Source organism: Leopardus geoffroyi, chromosome E1 (assembly GCF_018350155.1).
Source record: "Leopardus geoffroyi isolate Oge1 chromosome E1, O.geoffroyi_Oge1_pat1.0, whole genome shotgun sequence".
In the NCBI taxonomy this organism is placed as follows: Eukaryota; Metazoa; Chordata; class Mammalia; order Carnivora; family Felidae; genus Leopardus; species Leopardus geoffroyi.
Window position 1 is genome coordinate 38368890 of NC_059330.1, and position 24369 is coordinate 38393258.

The 24369-nt window shown below is 38.2% G+C and overlaps 1 protein-coding gene across 4 annotated transcripts in view; it reads right to left on the reverse strand.

Moving 5' to 3' along the window:
- The window catches only part of FBXL20 (F-box and leucine rich repeat protein 20), a 102452-nt gene that overhangs the window by 55052 nt on the left and 23031 nt on the right, over positions 1-24369 (reverse strand). Inside the window, exon 1 of one of the 4 annotated variants that reach the window (XM_045488675.1) lies at positions 11465-11588. The exons of the other annotated variants lie outside the window; for them this stretch is intronic. The gene's annotated coding sequence lies outside the window, so the exon portion shown is untranslated. Of the gene's footprint in view, positions 1-11464; positions 11589-24369 lie in introns of those variants that run through there. 4 annotated transcript variants of the gene reach the window in all.

Here is a 24369-nt window from a genome sequence, read left to right on the forward strand (position 1 = left end):
GTTAAGCGTCCGACTTCGGCTCAGGTGACGATCTCACGGTCCGTGAGTTCGAGCCCCGCATCAGGCTCTGTGCTGACTGCTCAGAGCCTGGAGCCTGTTTCAGATTCTGTGTCTCCCTCTCTCTCTGACCCTCCCCCGTTCATGCTCTGTCTCTCTGTCTCAAAAACAAATAAACATTAAAAAAAATTTTTTTTTAAATAAAAAAATTAAAAAAAAAAAAAGAAATGGGTGATGGGCATTGAGGAGGGCACTTGCTGGGATGAATATGGGGTGTTGTATGTAAGTGATGAATCACGGGAATCCACCCTCCAAAACCAAGAGCACACTCGTATACACTGTATGTTAGCCAGCTTGACAATAAATTATATTAAAAAACAAACAAACAAAAACTTTTAAAGAAAGCGATGAATTATTTTCCAAAGTGGCTAGACCATTTTACCTTCTTATCAGCAATGTATGAGGGTTCCAGTGTGTCCATATTTTTGCTATCACTTGTTCTTGTCTATCTTTTAAACTTTAGCCAGTTGGTATATCAAGGTTTCAATTTGCTTTTCCCTAACTACTAATGCATCTTTTCATGTTAGCCAAATGACTTCTTTGGTGAAATATGTATTCAGATCATTTGATTGATATGTATATTTATTAAAGTTTATTCATTTATTTTAGTAATCTCTATACCCAACGTTAGGCTTGAACTCACAACCCCAAGATCAAGGGTCACATGCTCTTCAGATTGAGCCATCCAGGCACCCGAAGTGTGTTCTTTATATATTTAAGGACTCTGTATATATAATGGGCCTACACACACACACACACACACACACACACACACACACACACACACAGACCCTTTACCGACTCTATGGTCTGCAAATATTTTCTCCCATTCTGTGGGTTGTGTTTTCTATTTCTTGATGGTATCTTCTGAAGGGCAAATGTTTCTAATTTTGATAAAGTCCAATTTACCTTTTTTTAATGGATCATTCTTTTTTTGATGTCACATATAAGAATTCCCTACTTTTTGAAAGTCTGTTATGTGACTTTGCTTTTATGAAAGACCTACGTTTGTAGCTGTTTTTTTTTTTTATAAAAATTTTTTTTTTCAACGTTTATTTATTTTTGGGACAGAGAGAGACAGAGCATGAGCAGGGAAGGGGCAGAGAGCGAGCGAGACACAGAATCTGAAGCAGGCTCCAGGCTCTGAGCTGTCAGCCCAGAGCCCAACACAGGGCTCGAACTCACGGACCGCGAGATCATGACCTGAGCCGAAGTCGGACGCTCAACCAACTAAGCCACCCAGGCACCCCCAAACTGGGGGTTCATTCTAGGATTATTTAAGGCTAGTATGTAGTACATCTTCTATTCATTTATGTTCAACCTATCTGTGGCTTTGAATCTAAAGTGTGCCTCTTCTACACAGCATAAAGTTCAAACTTCTTTTTTTTAAATCCAGTCTGACAGGGGCGCCTGGGTGGCGCAGTCAGTTAAGCGTCCGACTTCAGCCAGGTCACGATCTCGCGGTCCGTGAGTTCGAGCCCCGCGTCGGGCTCTGGGCTGATGGCTCAGAGCCTGGAGCCTGTTTCCGATTCTGTGTCTCCCTCTCTCTCTGCCCCTCCCCCGTTCATGCTCTGTCTCTCTCTGTCCCAAAGATAAATAAACGTTGAAAAAAAAAAAATTTAAATCCAGTCTGACAGTCTATGACTTTTAAGTATGTAACTCATTCACATTTAATGTAATTATTTGATTTAGTTGGATATGTCTCTCATTTTGCTATTTGTTTTCTATATGTCTCATGTCTTTTGTTCTTGTTTCTCTTTTACTGTTTTCTTTTAAGTAGGTATTTTCTAGAGTATCATTGTAATTTTTTTGTTGTTTAGAAAAAGTATCTTATCACAATTTTAGATTATTACTTATTTAATTCTGGCAAAATATAGGAACTTTGTTCCAACAGAAATCCATTTCATCCCTCCTCCTTTTTGCTATTATCATATGTTACATACTTATCTTAAAATCCCAATAACACAGTTTTATAATTATTGTCTTACACAACGGTCTTTTAATTCAGTTGAACTAATATAAGAGAAAAAACTATTTATAATCTTCTATATTTATTCCTGTAATTAACTTTTACAGTGCTTTTCCTTCAAGTTACCATCTGGAATCATATCTTTTCAGCTTGAAGGACTTCCTTTAGTATTTCATGTAAAGCAGTATTTCATGTCTGTTAACAACATATTCTCTGTGTTTGCTATTCTGAGAATGTCTTTATTTTGCCTGTATTTTTCAATAATAGCTCTGCTGGATATAGAATTCACTTAAATTATTTTTGAAAGGAAATTCACATAGATTACACAATTCAATGGCATTTAGTGTTTACAATGCTGTGCAACTGCCATGTCTCTCTAATTTCAAAGTTTTCATTCCCCCAGAACACCCAGTCTTCATTAAGTAATCACTCCCAAGACCTACCACCCCATATCCTCCCACTCCCAGACCTAGCCAACTACTATTCTATCACTATAGATTTCCTTACTCTATTTTTTTTAAGTGTTTATTTTTGAGATAGAGGCAGAGCATGAGCAGGGGAGGGGCAGAGAGAAAGGGAAACACAGAATCTGAAGCAGACTCCAGGCTCTGAGCTGTCAGCACAGAGCCTGATGCAGAGCTCAAACTCACGAACTGTGAGATCATGACCTGAAGTCGGAAGCTTATCCAACTGAGCCACCAAGGTGTCCCCAGATTTCCCTATTCTAGATATTTCACATAAATGGAATCATTCAGTATGTGATCTTTTATATCTGGCTTATTTCATTTTTATAACATTTTTGATGTTTATCCATATAGTACTATATCTCAGTGATCCATTCCATTTTATGGCTGAGCAATATTCCATTGTATGGATATACCAAATGTTGCTTATTCATTCACCTGTCAATGCAGTTAGATTGTTTCAACCTTTTGGCCTTTGTGAATACTGCTGCTGTGAACATTACGTGTGCACAAGTACTTTTATGAATATTTGCTTTCAACTACTTTGGTATCTACCTAGGAGTTGAATTTCTAGATTGTAAAGGAACTGCCAAACTGTTTTTCACAGTAACTGCACCAATTTACATTGCCACCGACAAGGTAAAAAGTTGTAAATTTCTCCACATCAGGGGCACCTGGCTGGCTAGTCAGTGAGAGCATGCAACTCTTTGATCTCGAGGTCATGAGTTCGAGTCCGTTGGGCAGAGTTTACTTAAAAAAAAAAAACAAAAAACAAATTTCTCCACATTCTAGCCAATACTTCTTATTTTCCTATTTTTTTCTACTTTTAATTATACCCATCCTAGTGGATATAACGTGGTATTTTGTTATGGTTTTGCTTTGCCTGTCCCTAATGACAAATGATGTTGAGCATATTTTCATGCGTTTGTTGACCCGTTGTATATCTCTTTGAGGAAATGTCTACTCAAGTCCTTGAGTAAAACTGGGTTGTTTTGTTTTAACTGATTTGTAAGTTTTTTTTTTTTTTTAATATTCTGGATATAAGACCCTTATCAGATATATGATTTACAAATAATTTCTCCCATTGTTTAGGTTGTTTTTTTCATTTTCTTGATTTGTGAATCTACAATTCTTAATTGGCAAATTTTACTTTCTACATTTTAATGGTTATCCAAGTGCTTTCTGGCTTCTGTTGTTTCTGGTGAAAAAGTCAGCTGTCAATCATATTGCTGTTCCCTTATATATCATGAAGTCTTTTTGTCTTGCTTTCCATATTTTTTCTTTGTATTTGGATTTAAACAGTTCAATAAGAACGTACCCAGGTGTAGACCGCTTTGTGTTAATCCTACTCACTCATATTTTTGTATGCATAGATATATGGTTTTCATCAAATTTGGAAAATTTCAGCTATTATTTCTTCAAATATTTTTTTCTCTTTCTCCCACCTCGATCTCAGACTTTACTGTATGTATTGTTGGCACAGCTGATGTCTCACAGATTTGAGTTCTGCTCATTTTGTTTCATTCTTTTCTTCAAATTGGATAATTTCTATTGTTCTGTCTTCAAGTTCATGGATTCTCTCTCTCTCTGTGTGACCTCCAATTTGATTTTTTGAGTTCCTCCTTTGGTAACCTTTTCAGTTGTTCTACTTTTCAACTTCAGAATTTCCATTTGATTCTTTTTTTTAATATAATTTCTATTTCTTTATTGACATTCTCTATTTAAGCCACTGTCATCATATTCCTCTTAAATTATTTAAATCTGATTTCCTTTAGTCATTAAACGTGTTTATATCAGCTGCTTTCAAAGTGGTAATTCATCTTTTAGCTGCATATGATAAAGGATGGTAAGAAATACACTAAAGAGGGAACTGTAGAGCTTGCAAAAAAAAAAATTAGTAGAAGAAATATAGCGGGCCTAGAACTTGGCACACTGGAAAATAAAACTATTCTTTATCTGTCTCTCAAGCCCTAAGATTCTCAAAATAAGAACTACCCACAGGATAAATATCAGATCAAAGATGTGACTACAAGCTCCTTTAAAAAACCTCAGAAAATTTTATAAAAATATTATTTTTTTTTACCTTATTTGAGAGAGGCTGAGACAGTGCGAGTGGGGGAGGGGCAGGGAGAGAGAGAGAGAGAGAGAGAGAGAGAGAGACAGACAGACAGACAGAATCCCAAGCAGGGTCCATGCTGCCAGTGCAGAGCCCAATGCAGGGCTCGAACTCACAAAACCATGAGATCATGACCTGAGCTGAAACCAAGACACTTAACCGACTGAGCCACCCAGGTGCCCCAAACTTCAGAAAATTTTAAAGCCGTGACTACTTGACTCTCTCAACTAGACAAAAAGTCCTCTAAGAAGCTTAAGGGAATTATGCTACAACAGCCTGACACAACCAAAGTAGAGAAAGGCCTGTCTTAAAAAATGAGTTCTAATGTTGTAGCTTTGGGGGACATAGTAGAACACAAATCAGATTCATAGAAAATCCTAGAAATTAAAATTTTTTTTTAATGTTTATTTATTTTTGAAGGAAGGAGAGACAGAGCGTGAGAGGGGGAGGAGCAGAGAAAGAGGGAGACACAGAATCTGAAGCAGGCTCCAGGCTTTGAGCTGTCCGTACAGAGCCTGAGGCAGGGCTCCAGCCCACAAACCGTGAGATCATGACCTGAGCTGAAGTTGGGTTCTCAACTGACTGAGCCACCCAGGCGACCCTGAAAATCCTACAAATTTTAAAGGAAGATGTACCAGCTGGATTAAAAGGGACAGAGACTATTGAAAATGAAAAGAGGCCTGTGGGATTCCAATTTTCTATAGGAAGGAAGTATGCTGAGAAAGCAATTCAGCTTCATAAGACATTTCTTATGTAGAAGGAGAGACTTCTTAGAAAGCAGCATTAAGAGTCCAGAATGTGGTACCAAGAACCACAGAGAACAATGGATTGGGGAACCATTCTCATGAAGTTCCTTAGTCACATTTCCCAGTCAAGGCACATTTCCTGCCCTTGGAGTAGATGACCCTGACAATATGTGCCCAGCTAGATTTCAGAACTGATATGAACCAACAACTGCTATGTGCCACGTGCTATGTGTTATCTCCCCCTTTTTAGGGGAATGTCTATTGCCATTATTCTATTCCTGTGACAACAGTGTATATTGTGTATATGGGGCAGATAAATTTTCTTTTTAGTTCGTAGGTCTCTGGATCAAGAGGAACTGCACATGAGGACTGGGAGGGGATAATATTTTGCACGTGATATACTAGAGCCAGAGGGAGACCATAGTAGAAACTCATAATAACAGCTTTCAATAAATCTTATTTCCTTGTGGTAATGCCCTTTTGCAATGGGATTTTACTGCACCTCCCTTCAAAAGGTACAGTCTGTTTTCCCACTCTCTGTATCTGAGTTGACATGGTGACTTGATCTAACCAAAACAATGTGGTGGAAGTAACACTGTTACTTCCAAAGCTAAGCCTTAAAAGACACTGAAGCTTTACCTTCTTGAAACATTCATGCCACCATGTAAGAAAACGTCCAGGCTTTCTGAATGATGAGAGACCATGTGGAAAAGAGTACCAGCTGACAGTGATACCCAGGTGTCAGACTGTTAAGAAGCTATCTTAGATGACTCAAGTCCCGGTCAAGTCACTAGATAACTGCAGCTTCATGAATGACTTTTCCAGTGACCAACACAAGTCCTGCCAGGCGTAATTAAATGTTTTAAGCCACTAAGTTTTAGTGGTTGTTAACACCAAAAACGATTAAAAACAGGCTCTATGTTTAAAGCTTATGACTCTTGAACTTGAGTAAAACTTGAGACATACAAGGGTAGTCCAACATGGGTCAAATATTTTGGTTGGAGGAAAATTTCAGTAAGAGAGTAAGAATGAAATTTCAGGGGGCACCTGGGTGGCTCAATCAGTTAAGTGTCCGACTCTTGATCTTGGCTCAGGTCATGATCTCACCATTTGGGAGATCAAGCCCCACACTGGGCTCTACACTGACATGCAGAATGTGCTTGGGATTCTCTCTCTCCCTCTCTCTCTCCCTCTGTCCCTACCCTGCACACGTGTGCTCTGTCTCTCTCAAAATTAATAAATAAACTTGAAAAAATAAATAGAAAACAAGGGTCTTTCATGTTTAAAATAAAAAAAGAATAAAATTTTAGGATGCCTGGTTGGCTCAGTCAGTAGAGCATGTGACTCTTAATCTCAGGGTCATGAGTTTGAGCCTTATGTTGGGTGTAGAGATTACTTAAAAATAATTAATTAAAATAAAATAATAAAGAGCTCTTCCTCTCCTTAAAATAATTTTCAGGGGTGCCTAGGTGGCTCAGCCGGTTAAGTGTCTGACTTCAGCTCAGGTCATGATCTTGTGACTTGTGACTTTGAACCCCACATCAGGCTCTGTGCTGATAGCTCAGAGCCTGGAGCCTGCTTCAGATTCTGTCTCTCTCTCTCTCTCTCTCCCTCTCTCTCTCTGCCCCTCCCCCACTCATGCTCTGTCTCTCTCTCTCTCTCTCTCAAAAATAGATTTTTAAAAATTTAAAAAATACGGGCACCTGGGTGGCTCAGTTGGTTGGGTGTCCAACTGTGGCTCAGGTCATGATCTCGCGGTTCGCGAGTTCCAGCCCCAGGTGGGGCTCTGTGCTGACAGCTTGGAGCCTGGAGCCTGCTTTGGATTCTGTGTCTCCCTCTCTTTCTGCCCCTCTCCTGCTCGTACTCTCTTTCTTAAAAATAAACATTAAAGATTTTTATTAAAAAATAAAATAATTTCATAAAGAAACCAAGAGTTAAAGCTACGTAAGCTTTTTACTATTTTTTTCCTATAAGTAATTTTTACTGATTATGACATTCCTTCATTCGACTAACACCAGATGTTTTTCCGATTGGCTGATTTTCTTGCCAGAATCTAAGAGGAAAAACATTTTTGTATGGCTAAATAAACCTAAAACAAAGTAAGTTTGTAATTCCTCTGCCTAACATCTTGTTCCTAGTAGAAATACAATTTCATTAAAAAAAACCCAAAAAACTATGGCCAATACATTACCATCTCATGAGTAAATTTATCATAAGAAAAGAAATTCCTAGATTAAAAATGCCATGGAAGGGATACACATAGAAAACAGACACATTACTTAATAGGTCAAACTTTCTGCTTTGGACACCTTTTAACATCTGACTCAACATTCTGAGCTTTCTTCCATCCTGACTTCTGTCCTGTTTACTAACCAAAATCTATATCCACTACCACTGCTCCAGTATTCATTGCTCTCAGTATAAAATAAGTATACACTTTCATTCTGTTTCCTGTTGGTTATTTCTTTCACTTACTCGGTTTTAACTATCCCCAGCAACATTCTAGGGCCCTGAGGACTCCGTGAACTTTTAATGGACTACTGGGTATGACTGGAGCTCATTTTGGGTGCTGCTAAATCCAGGAAATCTTCCATGCCCTACTGAAAACTTCTTTCCAGGTCATGACGCGAAAGGAAAGAACAGAAAATTCAAAGTAGCAATCTAATTACTTGTGCTTCTCTCTCCTCCTCCTTCACTTCCCCTAGCCCCACCCCATCTATATACACACTAGAGAACTAAGAGTAGATACAGCCAGGCAATAATGGGATTTGACTCAGGATTAGCAAGTATTTAACCTCTAATCTCATATTCCAAAATGTCACAGGGGTTGGTAAATCAAGGGAAAGTAGAGTTTGATTTCCTCATGTACAAATTCTAGTCAATGTGCCAGAAATTGAAAACTGGCAGAAGCTGTGGAATTTTCCAAGACATATGTCAGATAGTAATTTTACAATTCACTGACAAACACACGTTCTAAATCATCTCACTGTTATGGAAATATTTCCAAAGCAATAGTATTTTAACATAGCCACGGTATATATTTGTAGTAAAAGCATTCCCCTGTTTTAGATAACATAGAAACAAATAAAGTACACAGCACCCTAGATATCCTAACCGCATGCCAGAAATTATATTTAAATTTAAAAAGAACCAAGCGAAACAATGTTAAATTAGAACAAAGATTTTTTAAAGAAGTGAAGAAATAACTTTGCGAGAAAGTCATTAAGGGAAAGGGATACCAAGTTAATAGACCAAGGAAATGTATTAGACTTCTTAGGCCATGATATGAGCTAGACAATGGTCCTATTATGAACAAGACAGCTAAACAAATGATGAATGATATAGCTAGATTATCTGGCTGGTATTAATTAACTGATAAATATCTGAAAAGAGGTCTCTACAATATGCCATACAATTTCACTGAACTTTTTAAATTTTTTATTAAAAATATTTTTTAATGTTTATTTATTTTTGAGAGAGAGAGAGAGAGAGAGAGAGAGAGAGAGAGAACAAGCGAACAGGGGAGGGGCAGAGAGAGAGAAAGACACAGAATCTGAAGCAGGCTCCAGGCTCTGAGCTGTCAGCACAGAGCCTGATGCAGGGCTCAAACTCACAAATTGTGAGATCATGATCTGAGCTGAAGTTGGATGCTAAACCAACTGAGCCACCCAGGTGCCCCTACTGAATGTTTATATAAAAAATCAACCAAGACAAATGGACTCTGGAAAAACAGCAAACTCTTCCCTATCCGTACATCCTATAGAATCTTCTAGGACGTTCTTCTGGTATTTGTCTTTTTCTAAATATGCTTGATTTATCAAATTTAGATGTTATCCACTGACATCCTGCCATGGAATATAAGTATTTAGCTTCAACTTCTACCTCCCCCTCCATATTCACTGTAATTTTATCACAGTCTTTGTTTAAATGAAGAGTCAGTGTGACTATGATTATAGACAGATACTAGTCCAAGTATTGCTAGGCCAAGTAGAAGAATAAGACAATGCAATGTACTTCTGTGTATAAATTAACGTCTACCTCATTTGTTTCTACTTTCTCTATATACAGATTTTTTTTTTTTAAAGACAATATCTCACTATTGATTTAAATTGTATTCTTGTGAGTGAAGTTGAGTATCTTTTCACGTGTTTTAAATTTTTTTTTTTTTCAACGTTTATTTATTTTTGGGACAGAGAGAGACAGAGCATGAACGGGGGAGGGGCAGAGAGAGAGGGAGACACAGAATCGGAAGCAGGCTCCAGGCTCCGAGCCATCAGCCCAGAGCCCGACGCGGGGCTCGAACTCACGGACCGCGAGATCGTGACCTGGCTGAAGTCGGACACTTAACCGACTGCGCCACCCAGGCGCCCCTGGATTTTTAATGTTTATTTATTTTGAGAGAGAGAGAGAGAGAACATGAGCAGGGGAGGGGCAGAGAGAGAGCGAGACAGAATCCCAAGCAGATGCCATGCTGTCAGCGCAGAACCCAATGTGGGGCTCGATCCTTCGAACTGTGAGGTCACGCGTACCTACGCTGAAATCAAGAGTCGAGCTACCCAGGCATCCCTCTATACATTTTTAACTTTTCCTCAAAAGCTCCAACATTTGTCACATGTCTATCAATATTTTCCATAAGCTCAAACACATCAGATACTGTTTTTTTCCTGCAGCTGTACCTTCCCAAAACCCTTTGCTCTTTCTTCTTTTTTACTCTGTTGGGGAATTCTTCGGATTGGCTACAAAGTTGTCACCTTGGGCTCTTCCTTAGCTCTTCTCTTTGAATTCTGCTTCTTGAATCTGATTTCTTTTTCATTGCTATGTAATAAGTGCAACTTGTAAACAAAAAAAGCTCATGAGAACTGAAGTTTTGGGTGGCTCAGCTGGTTAAGCGTCCAACTCTTGATTTCAGCTTAGGTCATGATCTCACATTTCAAGAGTTTGAACAGTGTGAAGCCTGCTTGGAATTCTCTCTCCCCTTTCTCTCTGCCCCTCCCTCATGCATGCATGTTCTTGTTCTCTCAAAATAAATAAATAAATGTTAAAGATAAAGAACTGAAATTTTGGAGTCACTTGTATGTCTAAAAATATCTTTATTCTAGACTCACATTTGATTGATAATTTGGCTGGGAATAAAATTATAGGTAGGAAATCTTTCCCACTGAAGACATGAAGACACAGCTATTGATGCATTTCTTTTTTTTTTTATTTTTATTTTTTAACGTTTATTTATTTTTGAGACAGAGAGAGAGCATGAACGGGGGAGGGTCAGAGAGAGAGGGAGACACAGAATCTGAAACAGGCTCCAGGCTCTGAGTGGTCAGCACAGAGCCCAACACGGGGCTTGAACTCACAGACCGCAAGATCATGACCTGAGCCGAAGTCAGACGCTTAACCGACTGAGCCACCCAGGCACCCCAGCATTTCTATCTTTCTATATTACTACTGGGATATGTAACGCCATTCTGATTGGTCCTTTGAATGTAACCTCTAGATACTCTTTCCAGAAGCTTTTAGTAAAGTCTCTCTATCCCCAGTTTACTGAAATTTCATAATCAAGTCTCTTGGTCTTTGTCTTTTTACTATTCTTTCAGCTTTTTCAATTTGCAAATCTATGACTTGGAAAATGCTTTGGATATTTTTTGGGTATCATTTCTTACTATTTTCTCTGTCCTCTCATATTTGTATTTCTATTAGTCTAATATTGAACCTCCTGGTCTATCTTTAATTTTAAAAATTAGTTTTCTCCTACTTCCTTCATTTAATCTTTTTGTTCTAATTCCTAGGAAATTGCTTCAATTTTACCTACACTCCTTCCACTATTGTGGGTGGGGGAAATTAGAATACTTTTTATTTTTAAAGGTTATTTCTTGTTGAAAGATTTTCAAAATAACATCCTGTTCTTTTGAAGATGCAACATTCAATCTTAGAGATTAAAACCCTTTTTGCCATCCACCCCAGTTTTCTCCCCTTTGCTCTCTGCCTTGTCTCTTTTATTTGTTTGGCCTCTCATTTTAGAGGCTTTCCTTAACAATCTGGTTATTCTTTGGCTGTACATTCCTATTAATGGCATTAAGAAGCTAAATGGAAGCTCATTGTGATTTCGAAGACCCACCAGTCTGTATGCAGATTTTCATTTAATTCCTTGGCTCCAAACCCCTATCCTCTTCATGCATCTGATGTTCCTGGGTCCAGAACCCTCAGCTTCCATTTTCTTGGAGAAAAAAATCCCCAGTTTCCTAGAGGGGGAAGAAGTAGTTTGCATGATTCAACCACTTCATATAAAACTTTCAAATATTACCTACTTTTTTTTTTTTTTTTTTTTTAACATTACCTACTTTTAATCTCAAGCCTCATCCTTGTCTTTTTGGAGACATTTTGCTACCAGTGTTGAGTCTCTGGGGAGGTTGTGCTGGGTAAACTCGCTTGCTTGTCTCTGCAGAAAACCCGGAGTGTAACTTCTTCCATTTGGCTAAATTACTTAACACTCTTCTATCCATTTTGTATCTTCTAAAAAATAGATAAAATTTCTCAACTATGGTGGTTTCTTCTTCTTCCACTCATTTTTGTCCCTGGGGTCTTATGCCTCTTTTTATTCCTTTATTGTAATTTTAGTACTATTTGAAGAGGAAAAGAAATACATGTACTCAGTCAAACCACCATGTTTGATAAAAATTCTAGTTTTGGATGTCTAGCATAAAATCATTAAGCACATTTACTAAACTTGTGGAGACCAAAAAACCCATCAGGATAAATAAGACCTTAGAATTACGATTCAATATGATTTCTAAAGGACAGTGTCAAGAGGAAATTAAATAGGGGTAAGTTAAAAAATCTTGCATTTAGATTAGGCAATTACCAGTTACATAAATACAAAACAGGAAACCTGGCTTCACAAAAAACTTAGTTTCGGTTTATTATGAGTCATTTATGTAACTTACTGTGACAAATTTTAAAAGAAAGACTGTATCTTAGGACATTAATGGGAAGCATAAGGACTATATCAAGCTAGAAAACCACCCTACTCTTTATTTTGAATGGTTATCAATAACTCTAATGTCACATTTGAGAAAGGAAACTAATTATCATTTAGAAGATGGATCCCAGGATACTGAGAGGTTCTAAAACTAAGTCTTAGGGAAAATGGTAAAAATGAGATGAATACTCAAAATCTTGAATGGAAGAACATTTACAGTTGCTATCAAATATCTTGAAGAACTGTCCCTTGGCATCAAGTAGTTCTAGATTATTCCAGATAGCCAACCTAGAAGAATGAAGGCAATTTGTACTAAGACAAACAAAGCTTAAGTAAATTTACAAAGTTATGAGCTCTCTCCACTACTGGCCAGCCCGCCTTCCCAATTTCAAGGATGTGTCACAGAGTAGATTCTCTCATTGAGAAGGAGCTTGAACTAGAGGAAATTAAGTTCTGTACCACTAAAAGAACCAGTAGAATTAAAGAAACCAAGAGATGAGGAAGGTCATTATACAATGATAAAGGGGTCAATTCATTAACAGGATATAACAATTGTAAATTTTTATGCACCTAAATATATAAAGCAAACAGTAACAGAACTAAAGGGAGCAATAAACAGCAATATTCCTACTCTCACCAACAGATAGAACTGCCAGGCAGGGAATCAATAAGGAAACAGAAGATCTGACAACACTATAGACCAAATCGATCTTAGAGACATATACAGAACATTCCATCTAACAGCAGAATACACATTCTTCTCAAGTGCATACAAAACATTATCCAGGACAGAACGTGTTAGAGCACAAAATAAATCTCAACAAATTCAATTAAGAAGGACGTTATATCAAGTATCTTCCTCGATCACAATTGTATTCTGATGTGTGTTTTCCAACACTATCAAGCAATTCTCCAATCCTAGTAAACACTAACTGGGTATCCTACAAATTTAACTCAATTCTGACACTATCAGGAGATAGCATCATATCCCACAGGTTAAGGGCTTAGTCCTGTAAGACTCCCCACTTCAGATGCCAACTGCGGACCTAGATTGTTACCTGTGCTTCTGACCAACTGGCTATAAATTGGGTGGTCCCCATGATCCCCTCTTCAGGCTCAATTAATTTGCTAGAAAGCCTCACAGAACCCAAAGAAACATTAACTTACATTTGCCAGTTTATTATAAAGGACACAGATGAACAGCCAGATAAAGAGGTATATAGGATGAGGTCCAAAGGGTCCTGAGCACATTAAGAATCGGGGTGTGCAACGCTCTCTAAACCTCATGAGTTTTGAGTTTTTATGGAAGCTTCATTACATGGGCATGATTGATTACATCACTGGCCATCTGTGAGTGATTCAATTCCCAGTCCCTCTCTCCTCTTCATAGGTGGGGCTGGGAGAATAGACAGATGGGATTGAAAGTTCCAACCCTCTAGTCATGATTGGTTTCTTTGGCAACCAGCCTCCATCCTTAAAGGCTTACTAGAGGCTTTCCAAAAGTCACCTTATTAACATAAACTCAGGTGTGGTTGAAATGGGCTTGTTATGAATAACAACATGCCATTTCACCTTTATGGCTCTAAACTGAAGAAAAAAAATCAATTATTATTAAAAAAAGATGTTTCCATTGCTCTTATCACTTAGGAAATTCCAAGGGCTTGGGGAGTTGTGAGCCAGGAACTGTGGGCAAAGATCACAACACTTATTCATTATAAAACATAATATAACAAGAATGAAACTACAAATCAGTCACAGCAGGAAAACTGGAAATTTCACAAATGCATGCAAATTAAACAACATACTACTGAACAACCAATGGATCAAAGAAGAGATCAAAAAGGAAGTCAAAAAATATTTTGATACAAACAGAAATGGAAACACAACATAAGTATGGAACATAGTAAAAACAGTTCTAAGATGAAAGCTTATAATCAAAACTACCTATATTAAGAAAAAAAAGGGGTGCCTGGGTGGCTCAGTTGGTTAAACGTCCAACTCTTGGTTTCAGCTCAGGTCATGATCTCACAGTTCGTGAGTTCAAGCCCCACATCGGGCTCTGCGCTGACAGTGTGGAACTTGCTTGGGATTCTCTCTTTCCCTCTCTCTCTGCCCCTCCCCAGCTTGCTCTCTCTCAAAAAAAAATAAACATCTCAAAAAAAAAATCTCAAATAAGCAAAGATTATACCTGAAGAAACCAGAAAAAGAAAAAACTAAGCCCAAAGTTAGTAGAGGGAAATAATAAAGATTAGAGCAGAAATACATGAAATAAAACAAACCAATAAGGGTGTCTGGGTGGCTTAGTCAGTTAAGCATCCGACTCTATTCAGTTCAGGTCATGATCTCAGTTTGTGAGTTCGAGCCCTGCATCGGATTAAGGATTCTGTCTCTCTCTCTCTGCCCCTCCCCTGCTTGCAAGCAACTTAAAAAAAAAAAAAAAAAAAAAAAAAGAAAAGATAAACAAAACTAAGAGCTGGTTCTTTGAAAGGATAAACAAAACTGACAAACCTAGACTAACCAAGGGGAAAAAAGAGGACTCAAATAAATAAAATTATAAACGAAAGAGGAAACATTACAAACGATACCAAAGAAATACAAAGGACCACAAGAGACCACTATGAACAATTATACCCTGACAAACTGGAATACCTAAAAGAAATGGATAAATTCCTAGAAACATGACAACCTACTGTTAAAGTAATTATACAAGAAGGCCATTAGACTGAGGTGGCTCTAATGCCTTGGTATGGAAACCAAAACCTCTGTAGCCTCTGTATGCAAACCTGAAGCCAGAGTCAATGCACTGGAATCTGGAAAAAAAAAAAAAAAAATCAAACATAAGAACAATCGCAAATAAGGCAACCATTTAAGAGATAGCCAAATAATTTCTTTAATTTCCTTCTGCATCTTATCTATAAAAACCTTTCCCCTGGTCCTATGGGTGGAGCACACCTAAAACATCATCTGGATTGGCACTGTGCGATTTGAAGTAATGTTTGCTCAAATAAATTATTCAAAATTTTAATGTGCGCCAGTTTATTTTTTTTAACACTTCCATGACTAAATCATGAAAAAGTAGAAAATCTGAACATACTAGTAACTACTAAGCAGACTGAATGAGTATCTAAAAACCTCCACCAAAATAAAAGCCCAAGACCAGATGATTTCCAGGAAGCATTTAAAGAAGAATCAATGCCAATCCTTTTCAAACTCTTCCCAACAAATTGAAGAAGAAAAAAGAATCACCCAAACCATCTCATGAAGTCAGTACTACCTGGTTATCAAAGCCAGAAAAGAAAACTATGGGCCAATATCCCTGATGAATCTAGATACAAAAATTCTCATCAAAATAATAGCAAACCAAGTTCAATAGCACATTAAAAGAATCATACACAATGATCAAGTGGGATTTATCCCTGGGATGCAATGATAGTTCAGCACACCATCAGTCAATATGAGATACCACACTAATATGCTACATTAATTAAAGATAAAAATATCAATCTCATGGGGCTCCTGGGTGGCTCAGTCGGTTGAGCATCCAACTTTGGCTCAGGTCACGATCTCACGGCTCGTGAGTTCAAGCCCCGCATCGGGCTCTGTGCTGACAGAAACCCTAGAGCCTGCTTCATATTCTGGGTCTCCCTCTCTCTCTCTCTGCTCTTTCCTGCTCATGCTATCTCTCTCTGTCTCTCAAAAATAAATAAAATAAACATTAAAAAAAATTTAAAAAATATCAATCTCGGGGCGCCTGGGTGGCACAGTCGGTTAAGCGTCCGACTTCAGCCAGGTCACGATCTCGCAGTCCGTGAGTTCGAGCCCCGCGTCGGGCTCTGGGCTGATGGCTCAGAGCCTGGAGCCTGTTTCCGATTCTGTGTCTCCCTCTCTCTCTGCCCCTCCCCCGTTCATGCTCTGTCTCTCTCTGTCCCAAAAATAAAATAAACGTTGAAAAAAAAAAAATAAAAAATAAATAATAAAAAATATCAATCTCAACAAATACAGAAAAAATATTTGATAAAATTTAACATCCTTTCATTATAAAAACTGTCGACAAATTGGATATAGAAGAAATATACTTCAACATAATAAAAGGCCATATATGACAAGCCCAGAGCTAACATCACACTCAACAGTGAACAACTGAAAGCTTTTCCTCTAAAATAAAAAACAAGGGGTGCCTGGGTGACTGTCAGTTAAGCGTCTGACTTTGGCTCAGGTTATCACCTCACAGTTTGTGGGTTCAAGTCCCACATCTGTTGTCAGCACAGAGCCTGCTTCAGATTCTCTATCCCCCTCCCCCCCATTTGTTCTCTCTTGAAATAAATAATACATAAAACTTTAAAAACAATAAAATAAAAAACAAGACAAGGGTGACCATTCTCATCACTCCTATTCAGCACAGTATTAGAAGTCCTAACCAGAGCAATTAAGCAAGAAAAAGAAATAAAAGGCATACAAATCAGAAGGAAGAAGTAAGTGTCTGCTTGCAGATGACATGATCCTATATATAGAAAATTTTAAAAATTCCACCACAAAACTATTAGAACTAAATAAATAAATTCACTGAAGTTGCAGGTTACAAAATCAATATACAAAAATCAACTGCATTTTTTAAATAAGTTCAGTTATTTGGAGAGAGAGAGCGCACACATGAGGGTGAGTAGGGGAGGGGCAGAAAGAGAGGGAGAGACTTGGGGCTGGATCTCACAAACCATGAGATCATGACCTGAGCCAAAACCAAGAGTTGAATGCTTAACTGACTGAGCCACCCAGGTTCCTCAATTGCATTTCTATACACTAACAAACTACCTGAAAAATAAAGAAAACAACCCCATTTACAACATCAAAAATAATATTTAGCAATAAATTTAATCAAGGAGGTAAAAGATCTATCTGTACACTAAAAACTATAAGACATTGATGAAAAAAACTGAAGCCACAGATAGAAAGATGTCCCCTGTTCATGTATTGTAAGAATTAATCATATTAAAATGTCCATACTACCCAAAGTGTTCTATAGATTCAGTGCAATCCCTGTCAAAATTGCAATGGCATTCTCTCACAGAACTAGAAAAAAATAATCCTAAAATTCATATGGGACTATAAAAGACCCCAAACAGCCAAAGCAATCTTGAGAAAGAACAAAGCTGGAGTCATCACACTTCCTGATTTGAAACTGCATTACAAAGTTACAGTAATCAAAACAGCATGCTATTGGCATAAAAACAGACACATACACCAACAGAACAGATCAAGACCCCAAAAATAAACCCACGCATATATGGTCAACTAATATTTGAAAAGGGACCCAAAAATACTTGGGGAAAAGATAGTCTCTTCAGTAAATGGTGCTGGGAAAACTGGATGTTCATATGCAAAAGAATGAAGCTGGACATGTATCTTATACCCGTGAGAAAAATTAACTCAAAATGGACTAAAGACTGAAATAAACCTAACACCCAAAACTGTGAAACTCCTAGAAGAAAATATAGTGAAAATACTCCTTGATACTGGATCTTGGCAATGATTTTTTTGATATGACACCAGAAGTACAAGCAAGGAAGGTAAAAATTAACAAGTGGGACTACACCAAACTAAAAAGCTTCCAAGGGCATCTGACTAGTTCAGTCGGTAGATCATGTGACTCTTGATCTCAGGGTCATGAGTTCAAGTCCTGGGCTGGCATAGAGCTTACTTAATAAAAAAACTTTTTAAAATAAAAAATAGCTTCTATATGGCAAAGGAAATGATCAGCAAAATGAAAAAGCAAACTACAGAATGGGAAAAATTTTTGCAAACCATCTATCTGATAAAAGGGCTAATATCCCAAATATATACTCATACAACAATAGCCAAAAGCCAAGTAACCCAATTAAAAAATGGGCAAAGGACCCAAATAGACATTTTTCCAAAGAAGATATATAAATGGTCAGCAAGTACATTAAAAGGTGTTCAACATCACTAATGATCAAGAAAATGCAAATCAAAACCACAATGAGATATCTCTCATACTTGTTTCAATGGCTATTATTAAAAAGACATGAGACAGTAAGTGCTGGTGAGGGTGTGGAAAAAAGGAAATCCTTGTGTACTCTTGGTGGAAATGTAAACTGGTACAGCCACTATGGAAAACAGTATGGAGGTTCCTCAAAAACTTGAAAATAAAACTACCCTATAATCTTTAATCCTACTTCTGGGTGCGTGTGCGCGCACACACACGCACACACACACAGGAATATTATTCAGCCATAAAAAGGAAATCCTGCCTTTTTAACAACATGGATGAGCATGCTAAGTAAAATGAGTCAGAGAAAGATAAATACTGTATAATCTACTTATATGTGGTGGTTGCCAGGGTCTTGAAGGGTGGGGGAAATTGGTAAAGGTGATCAAGGATTACAAATTTCCTTACAAGATGAGTAAGTTCTGTAAATCTAATGTATAGCATGTTATATAGTTAACATTACTGTACTGTATACTTGAAAGTCGTTAAGAGAGTAGATCTTAAATGTTTTCACCACACACAAAAATTAACTCTGTGACGTGATGGATGTGTTAACTAACCTTATTGTTGTAATCATTCTGCAAAATATACATATACCAAATCATCACACTGTATGCCTGAAACTTACACATTTACATGTCAACTTTATCTCAATAAAGCTGGAAATTAAAAAAAAAAAGAAACAAAAAGAGAACCAACAGAAATAAAGAAATGTAATTTACCTAAGGATTACAGAATGTACTAAAATATAGGTTTATATTTATGGTTATTTTTCCTAAGCATAAATGAAGAATCAAAATTAAAATCAATGACAGGCCAGTATCATTACTATATGTATGATCAAAGTAGGACTTAACCTAGATCATAAGCTTGATGACTCTGTTCTTTGGCAGTATACTTGATCCTATCTCCCCAAACCAGTGGTGATTCCAAGGCAAAATGAAGAAAGTGAGGATGAGATTTTCCACAAATCTACATGCATTCCATTGTTAAATGTTGGGATATCCTTCATATTTTTTAAAGACATTGCTTTTTTTTTTTAGTATTTTATTTTTGAGAGAGAGAGAGAGAGTGCAAGCAGGGGAGGGGCAGAGAAAGAGGAAGACACAGAATCCAAAGCAGGCTCCAGGCTCTGAGATGTCAGCACGGAGCCCAATGCAGGGCTCAAACTCACAAACAATGAGATCATGACCTGAGCCTAAGTCGGACGCTTAACTGACTGAGCCACCCAGGCACCCCTTAAGAAATTTCTTTTTAAGTTTATTTATTTATTTTGAGAGAGACAGAGATAGTGCAAGTGGGGGAGGGGGAGAGAAGGAGAGGGAGAGAGAGAGAGAGAGAGAGAGAGAGAGAGAGGGAGGGAGGGAGGGAGGGAGAGAGAGAATCCCAGCAGGCTCCACTCAGTCAGTGTGGACCACCCAAGCGCCCCTCTATGGAACAGTTCTAGGAATAGTTTGGTCGTGAATGACTTTATGAGGTTGCTTGACATCAACCACAAAGAACAAAAACATGCTTATAGATTTTTTTTTTTTTTAATCAACACTGATAGGCATGAGCCTGTTGATAACGTAAGCAAAATTATTAAATTCAGCTATCTTTTCTTTGGGGCCATTCTTTTAATAGGAGGAAGATTCTCTAACCCTTTACCTATTTCACAGAATTCTGGAACTAGGTGAGGGAAAGAGATTGGGAACTTCCAATATTCAATGTGGCAGATTAGTCTGATCTTCCTCTGGGTTTGGGGTCCTAGGTCCTGAACTTCTCAAATTCAATTCCTTCAAAGAATAATCTCCTGACTTCTGCAAGGCAAAGAAGTAGTCTAATTTGCCTTGCCTAGTTTCCCAACTGCTCAGGGAGAAGGGGATAAGCACTGGGAGGAGGGAAGGGAGCAGAGAGGGATCAATTTCTCATTACAGACTTTCAGACAACCCCCCTGTTCTCAGTCTCCATCTGTGGTATACGGTACTTCCATGCTCTGAGTTTTTGAGGCAGGTGTTCTGCAGACAAATCATGATCTGCCTCTTGCCACTATTCTCCTCTGTAGATACTTGGGTTTGACCTTCCTCTCCTCTTCTAGGTCACTATCTCTTTTCTGCTTTTTCTCTTTCCACACAAGTAGGATTACAGATGTCTCAGAGTTTAAAACATAGAGTTTATGTTCCTGTTTTTAATGTGATTTTCAAAAGAGCCTGGAAATTACTTTGCTGTCTTAAAACCAGAAAGAGGTGATTTTTATAATCTTCCAAGTCAAGTAACCTTGAAAATGAGCCAACTACTGTTCAAGTGCTAAATGTTTATGTTTGATAATTAACTCCCAAAGGATAACACAATTGAAATCAAGAATTCAAATGCTCGGTTAAATTAGACTACTACTTGTTTTCAAACAGAACCTGTATTTTCTCATCTCTATGGTTTTTTATCTTCTACCTAGAAATCTATCCAGTTTTAATGCTCTGCTCTATTCACATCCTTCATGAAACCTTCTCTGATCATCTCTGTTCCATAGAAATTTCTCTTTCCTACTTCAGGTTTTCATGAGGAAGAACCTTTTTTTTTTTTTAATTTTTTTTAACGTTTATTTATTTTTGAGACAGAGAGAGACAGAGCATAAATGGGGGAGGGTCAGAGAGAGGGAGACACAGAATCTGAAACAGGCTCCAGGCTCTGAGCCGTCAGCACAGAGCCCGACGCGGGGCTCGAACTCACGGACTGCGAGATCATGACCTGAGCCGAAGTCGGCCGCTTAACCGACTGAGCCACCCAGGCGCCCCGAGGAAGAACTTTTTTAAATGCACTCCTGGCTTCTCTATACTTCTTTACTGATAGAGATGGAGTAATTTATCTGAATCTACCTCACTAGTTAATCTTAGAAGAATGGAGAGTAAACTTGATTCATCTCTGTGTTTCTACTTTTTTAAGGTCTGGAGTAAACATTCTCAACTGCTTTAGGGTCAGACTCTCCTCTGTGTAGGAAGGCTCAATCCAGTACAGCACTACTTAGAACCCAAGAGGGCCTACTTAAGAACTTAAGTTAAAAGGCAAAATCTGAGGGGAGCCAGGTGGCTCAGTCAGTGAGCGTCCTACTCTTGATTTTGGCCCAAGTCATCATCTCACAGTTAGTGGGTTCGAGGTTCGAGCCCCCACATCGGGCTCTGTGCTGACAGTGTGGAGCCTGCTTGGGATATTCCCCCCCCCCCCCCCATGCTCGCTCTCTCTTGCTCTCTTTCTCAAAATAAATAAACCTAAAAAAATAAAAGGAAAATTTGATTCACACACTGAAAGCTGTGTCCTCTAACCTGGTCTCTATTAACAATAGAAGTGATATTTTGGGCTCTATCTGCCAATCCTGTTTTCTCCATTTGTTTAGAACTTTGGCAAGGATAAGAGGGATGTTTATTTGAGACTTCTTCAGAAATCCCCATATTCTTTAAGTAGATAAATTCTCTTGCTTCCCTATAATCCATAGCACATTGCTGATAGTTCTACTATAGAGCTTAAATTTTGCTTACTGTGTTGACGGTCTTCTAACCCACTAGGCTGTATAAGCTTTTAGAAGGGAGATTAACCCAAAAAATAAATATTTGTTGAACCGACTAAAGGGGTAAATGTTTCTTTAAACTAAAAGTAAAGATGATTTTACGGTTCTTGCTATTTCAGTTTATATTCATTCTAAAGTCATAGCTAACAAACACCAGTATTGCTAGATTATAACTAATCTTATACGATTTTGCTTTTCTTTGCCAAATTTCCTTTACAATATGTTGGGTCATTATCACTGTTTCTGGTTTTTTGTCTGTATTCTCTAGGATTTTTAAAAGTTAATTATACATCCTATAAACCTAAAACTAAAAATAATTCAGTTTATATTGAAGAGAGAAATTCAAATGAAATGGATGGAATCTAAGTCGCTATCACAAGTCACCTTTCTATAATATAAGACAAAGACAATAATCACCTGAATTCACTGTCTTAATATATCATCACCAGTGGCTTTAGTATTAAAAAATAAGTAGTACATAAAAATGATTAGGAGAAGGGGCGCCTGGGTGGCTCAGTCAGTGAAGCGTCCAACTTTGGCTCAGGTCATGATCTCACAGTTTTTTAGTTCAAGCCCCACATTGGGCTCTGTGCTGACAGAGAGCTGCCTGCTTCGGCTTCTGTGTTTCCCTCTCTCTCTGCCCCTCCCCTGCTTGCACTCTGTTCCTCTCTCTCAAAAATAAATAAACATTAAAAAAAATTATTTAATGATTAGGAGAAGACATAGCCAAACTAGTAGTTGTAGTCACTCTTCTGCAAAATAAAAATTAGAAATTGAGAAAGCACATTTTTAGTATAATTGGAGTATTTCAAAATTAGGGAGCCAGGATAGGGTCCTTTCAAAAACCTCAGATCAGGGGTGCCTGGGTGGCTCAGTCATGATCTCATGGTGAGTTTGAGCCCCGTGTCAGGCTCTGTGCTGACAGCTCAGAGCCTGGAGCCTGCTTTGGACTCTATGTCTCCCTCTCTCTCTGCCCCTTCCCAGCTTGCGCCCTCTCGCTCTCTCTCTCTCAAAAATAAATAATCGTTGAAAAAAAACCACCTCAGATCACAAGTGTACTCAGAGGCAAGATCAGAGCCTATGGTGAATAAGGAATTTAAAAATCCCATCTCTCCATAAACATAACCAAAAAACTGGCAAAACAAATTATTTTTGAACTTTGGAAATTAACTAAAGGTATGCAACAACCCAAGGAGTGTACATGTAAGAAAAAAGGCTGAATCTCAGTAAGAACAGAGTTTTGTGTTATTTTAACTTATCCCAATCCCCAGATCAGCAGTACCTTTGAAAATAACAGTTTGCATTGTTGGTTAATGAAGAACCAGAACAGACTTCACTTTCAATGTGTTGTAATTATTTGTCTTGACCTGTCTGGTTGCTTCCTGAAAGACTGGCTCAAAAGGTTTGTCTTTATTTTGCTGGACTCAAAAGAAGCCTAGTTAGTACTAAAGAAACTACCCTACTTTGTCCAAAACTTTAACAGGCAAATGTTTTAGTCACTGCCGTCCAAGAGACAGATAACAGAGCAAACAGCAGACTAACCAAAGAGCTAAGGAGGAAAGGGTCAGAGAAAGAGATGTCCATAAGGGTGTTGAAAAGCTCCAAAGTATTCCTGGAAATCTAAAGGTCCCACGCATGCCCAGTGTTGTACACATGCTCAAGAAAGACCTGGGAAGTTCCTAAGCTGTCCCTTCTGGCTGATCTTAAGGGTCTGCAGAAGCAGGAAGTAAAGGCTAAGGCATAACCATAAACTGTCTGAGTGTTGAAGGCATGTCCCAACATGTACAAACAGCACCTCAGCAAAGACTAAGAGTTTTTGGTTGCAGGTGTTTTAAGGAAATCTCTGTAATATCATTAGCTGACTACTAAACTAATGGCTACACGCGCAAAGAATACAAACTACGGAATTAGTTCAGAAAAGACACTACACAAACAATCCTACAAAAATAAGCAGGACCAACAAACCCTGGAGGGGAAAGAATGTTATTTCTAAAGGTGCCACATTTTAATATTCAAAATGTCCTGTTTTTAACCAAAAACTACAAAGCATGCAAAGAAATTATTTGTAAATCATATATATGATAAAGGTCTAGTATCCAAAATAGAGAATTCTTACAACTCAACAATAAAAATATAAATAACCCAATTAAAAAATGTACAAATAGGGGCGCCTGGATGGCTCAGTGGGTTAAGTGTCTGACTTCGGCTCAGGTCATGATCTCACAGTTCATGAGTTTGAGCCCCACGTCGGGCCCTGTGCTGTCAGCACAGAGGCCGCTTCGGATCCTCTGTCCCCCTCTCTGCACCTCTCCGGCTTGTGCTCTCTCCCCCTTTCTCAAAATAAATAAGCTTAAAAAAATGTGCAAATAGGGGCGCCTCAGTGGTTTAGTCGGTTGAGTATCCGGCTTCAGCTCAGGTCGTGATCTCACAGCTCGTGGGTTCAAGCACCACATCAAGCTCTGACTGAGCCTGTTTCAAAGTCTGCGTCTCCCTCTCTCTCTG